The 11,617-nt window shown below is 38.4% G+C and overlaps 1 long non-coding RNA gene across 1 annotated transcript; it reads left to right on the top strand.

Annotated features, from left to right (window-relative positions):
• The first annotated feature begins 6,007 nt into the window (after window positions 1-6,007).
• Window positions 6,008-9,509, top strand: LOC140167343 (uncharacterized). The gene is made up of 3 exons (XR_011861042.1): window positions 6,008-6,092; window positions 6,924-7,133; window positions 9,419-9,509. It is a non-coding gene; the product is annotated as an uncharacterized lncRNA (long non-coding RNA).
• The last annotated feature ends 2,108 nt before the right edge of the window (window positions 9,510-11,617 follow it).

Genomic DNA, 11,617 nt, shown 5'->3' with positions numbered 1-11,617 from the left:
TGCGTTTTGAATTACGTAAGGGCTGAATAAAACGGCATTGACATCAGTTTCAAAGTATAAGATTTGGCTTTTGCAAAACATCAGGTGCTTTTATAATATTTGATCTAGATAATGAAAATCGATAGGCTTCGACCAACAATAAGCGTCTATTAAATGTATTCATCAATCCTTTCTTTTCCCTTCTCTGTACTTATTCTTTCCTAGGCCTACACTTTATCACTCCCTCGCTCTCCTTGTTCACTTTCACCGCCTCTCTCTCATTCCCATCGTTTTCCTTATATTTCTATTTATCTACTTGTTGTTATATATTTTCATTTCTCCCTTCCTCCAGCGCTCTCTCATTCTCCATATCCTCTCCTCCCCTCTTCCTCCCTCCTCCCCTCCCAAAACTCCTCACAGGGGTGAATCTGCTCCTTCCCAACCCTCTCCCCTCATTGGGTACGCCACTATTTCTATACCAATCTCCTTCTTAAAATAAAATTAAATTGAAATTTCTTAAAAACAACCTTTATAGACCTATACTTATGCACACATGTATACGTATGGCGATTACCATTATAGTGTAATATAGATATGTGGAAATGGCAGCCTTCATACATTCTAATGTGTAATCGATCAGCAAGAGCATTCAATTTATTTAAATGAAGCGCCTAAAGTCAGGTGGGTGGTAAAGATGATTGCATCGACAGCTAAAGCCTCCTTTATAGACTTCAGACCCACACAAGCACACATTTGGGATACGTGGGAACAATGGTACCACTTTACAGATGACTGCCCTTGCACATGGCTGTATTGTGATCACTTATTGATACTCGCCTGTTGTGTAGAGCGTTAATATGATGGCGGATCAGTAACCAATTTAATGGCGGTACCACTTTTATGAATAGCCTGTCGGAACTTCTAATCGGCATCAAACGAGCAAAGCATTATATAAGTTTATTGCGACTCTATCTCTATTAAAAGCTCTTTGTCGTAGACCATCTCCCTTGTTAAGTGAAGGCTCCTCTCGTTTTACATAAATCGCTTCTTATGACTCCTGTCTCAAACCATCTGCTTTCACGATCTAATAAAGGTACTAGTCTCGCTTAAATGCGTTATATAAACTTAACATGACTATTGTTGGTTTAACGTGTTTGTTGTCAAACGAATGATTAGCGTTGTCTAAGTGCGAGTAAACCGCAGAGTCTCCGCAACCAGTGCTAGCTCCCCTATGCTGGTACATGAACGAACAAACAGTAAAACAGCAAACAACAATAATGACTTGTTTTCATTCATGACAGGATGCATTGATCTTCGGCAAGATTCTGCTACTACTGCAAGTTGGCCTGTAACGTGGCTCCCACCATGTATACCAAAGCTTACATTTTCTGTCAAAATGGGCACCGCAAATGGAGATGGTGTTGCTAGGATACTGCTAGCATCAGACACCGCACCGGGAACACCATATTTTGTCATTAATCTTTGTTGGAATCATGGCAAAACAGGTAAGGGCATCACGCACGCCTGACAGTGGCGTAGCCAGTGGGGGGGGGTGGGCAGGGTGCCCCCGCTCGTCGTGGCCGTCGGTACATGTAAGGCCGTCGGTAGACTGAAGGCGTTGGTGAAAAAAAATAGGGTTAACAATAGGCTATTTTATACCCAGGGTGACAGAAAAAGGGGATATGTTGTTAGCGCCTAATATCCTTTTTTTTCTTTTTTTTTTTGCTCTTCACTTTTTCAAACCATGCAAAAAAAATTGTGTCAACAAATCACAACTTCCGTTGGAAAAAATATTTCCGTCGGTACATTTACAAGTTGTGCCCCCTCGGTTCCAAAATCCTGGCTACGTCATTGACGCCTGATGAACGTTAGTTTGAGCTCCGGCATTCCAATGTTGTATCCATTTTATCTCTGAAACTTAAAAGTTGTTTTAACCAAGGAACTGTTGTTTATAAAGACTAGTTCACCCGTAACTGTGAGAAATAGCTGTGAGAGCAACAGATAGCTTAGAAATATTACCTATTTCTTTTACAGCTTCAGGCACGACGACGGATTCTCGGTCTTACTTGGGTATGTGCACCGCAACTGATCTCGAGGCTGGCGGTTCCTGCTTTGACGGCACCCTCTTAGAAGCAGACTCTGGCGACAATGGTAATGTTAGTGAAACAGGATTTGTCACGTTTTGCTTGACAACAACAACAGACGGCGTTCACGTAGCATATGAGGGACAGGTGCCATTCTTGTCTCTGAATACCTCCATATTTGATCCTAAGAATATTCGTTATGTTGGAGTGCAGTCGCACTGCGGAGACGCAAGCGGAGTAAACGATCTCGTCTCGTACTGGAGATTTTGCACTGATGGTAAGAATCGTATATAAAATTGAACAATCAGAGTAACAAAAAAATAAAGGCAGTTTTAAACAAAAATCAATTAAAGTAAAAGGTCATTGTCATTGAGAACAACTTGAATGTAACCGGGTAATTAAATTTCAATAAACAAAAGGATGTACACATCCACTGTGACGAGTCAATGAGGATTTGCATGACGGACGCATATAGTGACAGGATATATAAAACCAAAGGGTTGGTGATAATTGTAGAAAGTTTGCGTGTCCCATGACTCCATTCTGTACGCTGTTTTTCCGCCACATGGTATAATAAAGAATTTTCAAGACTCTATCATGGTAAATTACCAACATTGGTATAGCTTTATAACTGTAACGATTGTTTCTACTAGAATTTAGGGTTTTTATGTCCCATATTTGAAAGAAACGATTTTTAGTTGCAATATTTCAAGACTACAAACCAACAGAGTGCTATCCCCTGACAAAACTGGGCCATGACAATATTACAAGATGGCAATGGGAACATACTGCACTAATGGCTATACTACACTTAGAGAATATGCGCCGGCATCCACTACTCAAAATATTGACCAGCCCATCCATTATGACACGATATTGGATAAGCAAAAGACAAAATCCTATCTTTTATTCTCATTCTTATTCAGTTTTAATGTAATTTTTGCGAGAAAAACTGCCTTTTTTCAGAAAAAAAGTTACTTTTGTGTGGACATCCCCGTTGTTTTAAATGAACGAAACCATATAAGCCGCCGAATCGCGTTCATAGATCTCGCACGTGTATTACGCGAACGCATTATCGCGCGATCATTGAGGAGCAACAAGCGTGCCGCCGTTGCGTGGCGGCGCGCGCCCTGACTAATATCACTATCAACTATTGTGAGATATTATACACCAGAAAACCAATCAAATTACGTGAATCCTTTACAAGACGCACCCATTGAATAAGAATTAATAAATAATCATAAGTTGTTTTATGTAATAAACAGTGTGTTTGTGTGTTTGGTGTTGCGTAAACCTGAAGCAGGTGATTTTGACCTGGATAATTTTACAAAAGTGATGTAGATAAGTATATAAAAGTACACATTTTCAGAAAGAAAATGATGCAAGGAATCAACTAGCACGTCAGATTTCTGTAAAAATGAGCAGTGTTTGCGAAAAGCGTCAAAATTGATTTTCCATGACAATTTTTTTCGGTCCGCCATAACAGCTTACCCTAAATATTAAAATTGATGAAAATATCATATTTGTTTTCTAAAGACACAAATCTAGAATTTTTCCTTCGTTTTAAAAATATGGGTCAAAAAGGATCAAAATTTGACTTTTTTTTTTGTCAATTTAAAGGTATATTTTCAAAGCGAAAAAAAGATTCAAAAGTTTGATGGCTTTCGCCACTTCAACTAACTCTTTTTATGATGGACTATTGTAGCTTAAGGGCTGGGGTATGAGCGACCTTGAAGTACAGGTATCTGGAGAAGGGAAGCCACGAGTTACCTCAAATCACAGCGACAGGTAGTGACTGGGCCGCCGAGTGCTAATATATATTTATTTTGGAAGGTTCGTGTTTGTTTTAAATTTTGGGTCGTTTTTCCAAAATTTCATATTTTTGGCGATATTTCAAAAAAGCGACATGCTAAAGACAAATCCTTTTGCACATACTTTGTTATTGCTAATATAACTCTTTTCTGCATACCTACGTTACAATTCGTTGTGGTGATTTAGTAATATTATAAATTTTGTGACTGCATGTTGGCGTTTTCGATGCGATTTTAGGCTTACCGTGATTTAACGTTGATATCTGGTCTTGCTCCTTTTATAATTTTACTTTGATCGTCGGCTTTTGCAGGCAACAGCTATGTGGATCTATTGATGATAAAATTACTTTGAATTCCTTGTAACAAGATGATAACTTACCTCTGTTTATAGGGTTCTTCGCTGTGTCTGGAAAAGCCGTAGCCTTATGCGCCGTATCAATATCTCGAAAAAGTGTACGACTAGCGAGAACGTGTTCATATTTCCCGCATGAAAGCTTGCGTCAGCGCCTAAACTATACTATTATGGATACGTTGGTTGCCCATTATCAAACATGTGCTGTGATTGGTGCTGCTATTTGTAATTGCCAGAACCGATTAGCAAGCCGCCAATGACCGAGCTTGTTACAGACTCTTAATCTGTTATCATGGTTATAAAGCATACAGATAAAAGACTTATTGATTTAGCAGCTGGTCAATTGATAATCCGTCAGGGCACACACCAGTTTGACTATGTAGTGAAATACCCATTATTGATTAGGCGCGGATATTAAATGCACAGCTCCTTTGCGTGTATAGCAGAAAATAATAAATAATAGAATGTTGGAATTTAGTAACTAAAATACTAACTGCATTCTGCATTATGTATTTATTTATTTATTTTTGGGTCCTATGTCTATTTATTTATTTGTTTATTTACTGACATTTGAATAACATCGTACATTAGATAAATATCAGTATTGATTTATTCTATTCAGCAATATCAAGGACTACTATCAAACTTCTCACAGTAAATAGCTAGTTGGCGTAGTGGTAATGCATTGAGTTTCAGAACCGCGAGGTCCCGGGTTCGATTCCACGCTCTGGCTAATTTTTTTCAAGGCTGGAAAAATATCAATTTCTGAACTGCTAACTTATTTGGCGCGCGATCTGAGCTATTCCTTTTCTGATGGCTGTGTCTCTTGCAGGCACACTCCCTCTGGAATCCAAACCAGGTTCCTGCCCATTACCCCTCCCTTAAGGTCAAGTAGTTTATGTGGAGTGTATAACCATTGTATTATGTGTATGTGTTGCTTGTACTGTAGTTTAAAGTTCAGTTTGCCTGATGATTCCATCATGGATGGTTGAAACTGCCTGTAGCAAAATAATTTAACTTTTGCATTATTACCGTTTATATATATTTATTTATTTATATTATTTATTTATATTACAGATTGGCAATCTCTGGCAACTGATAGAACAGTGGAAGGGACAACGTGCACACCAACATGCAACATCTACTCAGTCACAGATGGTGATCCAACCACGTGTTATACGATTACTACGGGTATACTACGATTATTACGGGTAAGAATTATGCCCTTCCATAATGAAAGGGCATAGCTAACATAGGGATTATTTTGAAATAACGGACTTTTGAATATGCACATAGTAAATTTGAAAGGGATTGGATTTCTGGTTGTGAGGTGAGTTCCATAAACTGTGAGCAGCCCGGTTCAAAAATATATGCCTCAAAAATATTCTGAATATGTTTTGATACATATTGGTAGATACTGTATTTTTACTATTGAGGACAGAAACGCTTGGGCATACCATGACCAGGTTCAACAAGATGATCCTTTGCTGCTAAGTGACGCCTGAACGCAATGGCGAAGTACTGAATCCGGTTTAGTTTTTTTAGCCACTATTTCAATGACATTATAAACAATCAATCTTAAAGTACGAATCAAATCAAATATCCCTGGTATGGATAAGTGTAGACATGACGTGAAAAGATAAACATTATCGCTATACATAATGGATTATTAGATTTGTTGCACGGCTCGTGAAACCATTTTAATAATATGCCTTGATCGATTAGTTTATTGGTCTTAAGTTAAACTAATTATTTAAAATACGTTTTTATCATCTTCTTCAGGCGCTACCACCAGTCCGTATATTCAAATTGATCTTGGTGAGGAGAAACATGTGGTAGGGGTCACTTTTTATAGTGAAGTAAATGGTAAGACCATTTTATGATAAACTGAAATTTGTTACATGTTTACACATACCTATCTTAGTCTAAATGCAACGACAGGTACATTTAATTATTAGTTTTATTTAGTTACGTGTGCATGCAGGGCACAGTATCTTCATGGCAGAAATCGACATGATGGTAGTCTCAATCCACTAATTCTTCAACAGCCACGCATGGCCATTTTGTTCCGACCTGTTTAATAGTTTTGGGAAAATTGCGCCGAGGAACTAAGGCTTTTGACAATAGCCTGGTCACTGACCTTTGTAGATGTCAGTGAGCCTGTTACGTCATCTGCTTCAGATTACCTCTAGCAGTGGTCTACACTGCGCTAGTACCGTGTTATGTTCTGTAACCCTGCAGGGTTGACGAATGAGGGCAGCAGTCATTTTTTTGTTCTGGACATATAAAATCCGAATTTTTGTCAGATTTTTTTAATTTCAAAACGCACGGTTGTTTGTCAATACGCACGCTTACGACTATCATGTTCTGTCAACACATAAGTGCAAGCCTTACAATTGGTTTCTTTAGAAACAAAAAATGACGGGAGATATTCGTCATTTTCTACCCGGTATCCAAAGATCTATAGTCTGAAAATCAATACACGTGTATCGGCGTGCATAGCAGGTACAGGTGTATTGATTTACTTCCCCTGCCTGTACAATATAATTATTTACCAGGCGTTGTCGCTGTGCAGGGAAATTATTATAATCAAAATGAAATACTCCATTATCATCCCGGATGATCATGGAACATACATTGGCCGCTCATGATTGATGGTACTATTTTATTACTTTGATAAACTTTTTGCACGTATAGAAGGAGCTGCTGTATTCGTGGGTTCCTGCGGAGATCCGATTCCAGTAACCGATCATGTAAGATGTGGTACGGATGTCACAAACGGGGAAGGAGATGAACCGGTGTTTAGAGAATGCCCATCCAATACATTTGGCCAATGCGTCAACATTATTAGAGATACTCCAGCTACGCAGTTGAAAATATGTGAAGTTGTCGTCCATGGCAAAGCAAGTGAGTTTTCTTTTAAGTTAATCTTGATCATCTTCTCTTTTCATTCAGTTCCTAAATTTGTTCTTCATCAGTTGATCCGCAATTCATGTAACAGTTAGGCTCCGAAAGTATCATCGTGCAACACGGGGTGTTAATAGATGGCTGGATTTCTACGTTACAAGGAAGCAAATTCGAAATTCGTCACCGAAGTGTTTACCTAACCGGTAACTTTTGCACAAACGGTAGACTTTGTGTGGCGATCATTAATTTTGATCGTGGTTCAGAATGCAAACGTGTGATCCAGTTAAAATAGTGATAAACAGGTAACACGTAATACTAAACTGGTGAATTATGAAAATAGTTATCACTACACAATAACCGTTTTACTACTTGGAAATGCTGTTATCTTAACGCTAGGCTTATTTATTATTCATACAGACTGTAAGGGCTAACAATAAAACATTATACAATTGCAATTTTGCTTTTTAGAAAAAAATAGAAGGGATCATGGCAACAATGTTATATGCAGTGGAATCAGTAACATCGTATAATTCAGTCACCTTTGCTACACAAAGACACAAAAGTGACCCAAGCTGTTTTGAGAGTGATTCACACAATTGGCTATATCTTCGCTTGCAGACAACCGATTTTATTGAAACAACTCTTAGGTAGTAACTGAAGAAACTACCTTGACGACCATGTAAAACTGAATACAATCAATAAGTGACATGTTTGGCTGATACTATTTTCTAAATTGAATATTTTTTACAAGCTGTACACTATATCGATATCAAATTCAATTGTAATTAATTTCATTGTATAATTTGTGTTAAACCACATGAAGTATTCGCTGTCGTAGATAGTCTCCTTCGCAGCCAGTTTGGTTACGCTCCCTCCACACAAACAGTCTGCCAATGATGACGAACTGGTCCTTTTTGATTGGCTAACGGTTTTCTGACGACGTCATCCGGCTTGGCGTCAAACAAAGCTTTCAATTCGTCGATCGGCTAGACGGCTACTTAATTATTCATGAGCAATTTTGACCCGCCATCTCGCCACACTGACTGAGGTCAATCAAGTTCCCGTATGTACAGCTCTACAGCTACATGCGTGTAGCCAATCAGAAACGGCGTTATAAGTGGCCATTGGCAGACTGTTTGTGTGGAGGGAGCGGAACCAAACTGGCTGCCGTGGAGACTATGTCGTAGACCGACGTCACTTCCTGCCGAGGTCACAACTCCTTCCGTAGTAATGGATCAAGCCAGAGGATGATTTAAGCACTTCCCAGCAAGTCTTGCGGTTAGCACAGCTGTGTGAGTGAACATGACACCACTGCCCGCCCACTGCATACACACGTGCATGGTTAAATTTGAATATTTGGACAGATATATTTACAATAAAATCACCTTCAAAAAGTTGGTCGATTTCACATTTTATGTTATCTACAGAAGGTGTGAATTATCCTTCGTGCATACATCACTTTAGATCTGAAATCGACCGAGAAATAATGACACACGGGCAATTCTTTTGCAACATCTTTTGCACAGAGTTCAATGGGATTTGAAAAGTAAAGTGGCAGTTGAAACTCTAGTGATAACACTTTTACAGTGCATGATGGGGCTTCCTTAAATCATCCTCTGGGATCAAGCGGTTGCATGACGACGCTATCTACGCCCGGGGGGTCACTCCCATTGTGGCCTGTACACCATCCGCGATAATGAAAACGCGTAAAAAGGTACGCGCGTAACGCGTTTAGGGTGTCAAAAACATGAAATATTGGAAATGAAATTTAGGGTATGAAATTTGATGCAAGGAATGAAATGCCTGTTTGGGGTGTGAGGACACCTGTTTAGGGTATTGCTTTAGCCAAGGGTTTAAATCCTTGTTTAGGGTGCTTTTCAAAAGTTGATTATCGCGAATGGTGTACAGGCCACAATGGGAGTGACCCCCCCCCCCCGTATCTACGCTGTACACGTCGATGTTCTGCTGTATGAAAATCAAGTTTTAGCCATTTCTTATGGGTTTCACTGCCCAGTAAGCTTTTGCAAGATGTTTTCCTTCTTCTGAAAGTGGCAGGTCTTAAATATGCCTGGTAATTTAAAAATTTGATCTATAAATTCCATACATTGATACCGCTATTGTGGTCTCATGAAAGCGTGCTCCACTCGCTATGGTAATGCTCCGGGGTCACCAATGTGACGTCATGTCTACGGCAGCGAATATAGCAAAGCAAGTTATTATAATGTTGATGGTTGTTTGTTGCTTGGTATTAAATTAATTTAATGAATTAAATATTTACGTCACAGTTAATGAATCTGACAAGACTAGACTTGAGTTTGCATCACCAAGCTACTCTACTAATAAACAACCGCGTGCAGGTGTGACTCATGAACAGGCAGTTACGATCACAAGATCTGGGAGTGCTGGAAAGTTTACCTGCAATTCGGTTGGTAAGTACAAGGTGTCCCATAAAAAGGTTATATGTAGAAAATGAATCGCATTTTGTGATGGCACAAACAAACAATGTCATGTTTTCAGATATTATTTATTTCTCCTTCTTCTAATTGTCTGCTAAGTTTCAACTCTGTATCTTAAAGGTAACTGAACTTATGTGCGCAAGATGACAGGGGTGTCAAGAGTGGCTAACCATCAAAATATCGCACGTCGAAAGTTGCCCAAGCACACCTTTGTTTTTAGATTTTGCACTCATTGCACAAAAGAAACATATTGAAAAATTAAATATTGTACACTGAATAAATCAGTGTTAGAGCATCTCTAATGACCATCTTCCTTTAATATTGTTGCCACCAAGCGTCAAGAACACGTTTTTGGTTAAAGATGTTCTGCACGCTATATCGCCTGTCATCAACATAGTGAAATGAATAACAGTCTTTTGCATGTAGGCCTTGCTTGGATTTTGTTGACTTGAAATCGCTGCTGTTTGTTTTTACCTTTCTGACTCTTGAAATAAAACCGACCGAGTTTTATTATTTGTTTATCAGAATAAAATACTGCATCTGTCATGCTGTGGCTGGCCCTACTCAAGTGCCCCACCAAATGCACGGTGGCTGTGACGGTGGTATAATGAACTTCGTGTTGCATTATTTCACGTAAAGAGCTTGTTCAGGAATGCCCGGAATGCGGGCTAAGTACGTAGGTTGTGAACTTGACATTCACAGGGATACTAGTGGAGGGTACATAGATATTGCAATGAAAAGGATATTTATATTTGTTAACATTACTTTTTGATTATTTTCAAAAATCTACATGTAACCTTTTTATGGGACACCCGGTATAATCCCTATTCACAGGCCTGCGGCACCAATATAGGACCATTATTATGCTTTGATGGATCCAAGTGTGTAAAAATATTGGATCCAAAACATAAAAATGATAAAATTAGATGCTTTACGCACAATATTTATTAGTTTTGCTACGTCTCGTCCAATATTTTAAAACTCATAGCTCGACCGATAAATATGGGTTCAATCGATCCAATTTTATATCATCACTTGGTTTTCCAAATTCAGCAAAGACTTGGATGATTAATGAGAAATGCTAATCAACGTATCAACCACTTGTCACATTGTTTTAATTTTTAAAAGTTTCAACCGCCATCCTGATGTGCTCAATAATATAGCTACAATCAAGTGCAAAATGCAAATATGCTGGGATATTTCTATAGTTCAATGACCCTCCCCAGTCCCCACTCTCCTAATTCAATGTTGTATACCAAAAGCCGCATTCTTAAAATGTGCCATATGCTTGCTCCAACAATGTTGAACTAACCTCTTGAATTATTTACTTTATTTTTTTTTAAATGGGTCCACATTGGTAGGGCTAGCATACTGGCTTAGAAAGACTGACCACTAGCCAAGCTTCGAGAAATCGGACCTACATATAACGTTTTATGATGACCAGATATATCTCCGTGTTTGTGAGGACATTATTGAGGCCTTATACATTATAAACATATCAAAAAAAGTAACTAACCCCCATTAAATAATGACCATTATTCAAAAAACGGGCGATTGTATTACAAATCTGTAAAATGCGTTGGAATTAGAATTTATTTCTGCACATTTTGACACCTTATTTGCAGCAATTGACTAAATATTGACGTCACAGGGTACATTTAAATCAATGTAACCCAAGATTTGAAAGTTGCAGTAAATTGTATTGATGTTGTATTCAGTATAATGGAAGAAAATCTGTGTAATGAAATCTGAGTGTTTTTGTATTGTAAAAAATTGCATGTAAGTGCAACATTCAAATCTGGACCTCACTACACTAAAATGACCGGTGTTTTATTGTTTTCTGGGCTATCGTATCAAATGAGGTGTCAAAATGCGCAGAAATAAATTCTGCTTTCAACGCATTTTACAGATTTGTAATACAATAGCCCCTTTTTGAATAATGGTCATCATTTTATAAGGGGGGTTAGTTACTTTTTTTGATATGTTTACAATGTTATACAGATAGGGCTATAATACCCCCATACAACA

This window comes from Amphiura filiformis, chromosome 13 (assembly GCF_039555335.1).
Source record: "Amphiura filiformis chromosome 13, Afil_fr2py, whole genome shotgun sequence".
In the NCBI taxonomy this organism is placed as follows: Eukaryota; Metazoa; Echinodermata; class Ophiuroidea; order Amphilepidida; family Amphiuridae; genus Amphiura; species Amphiura filiformis.
This window is presented reverse-complemented; position numbering and strand designations above follow the sequence as displayed.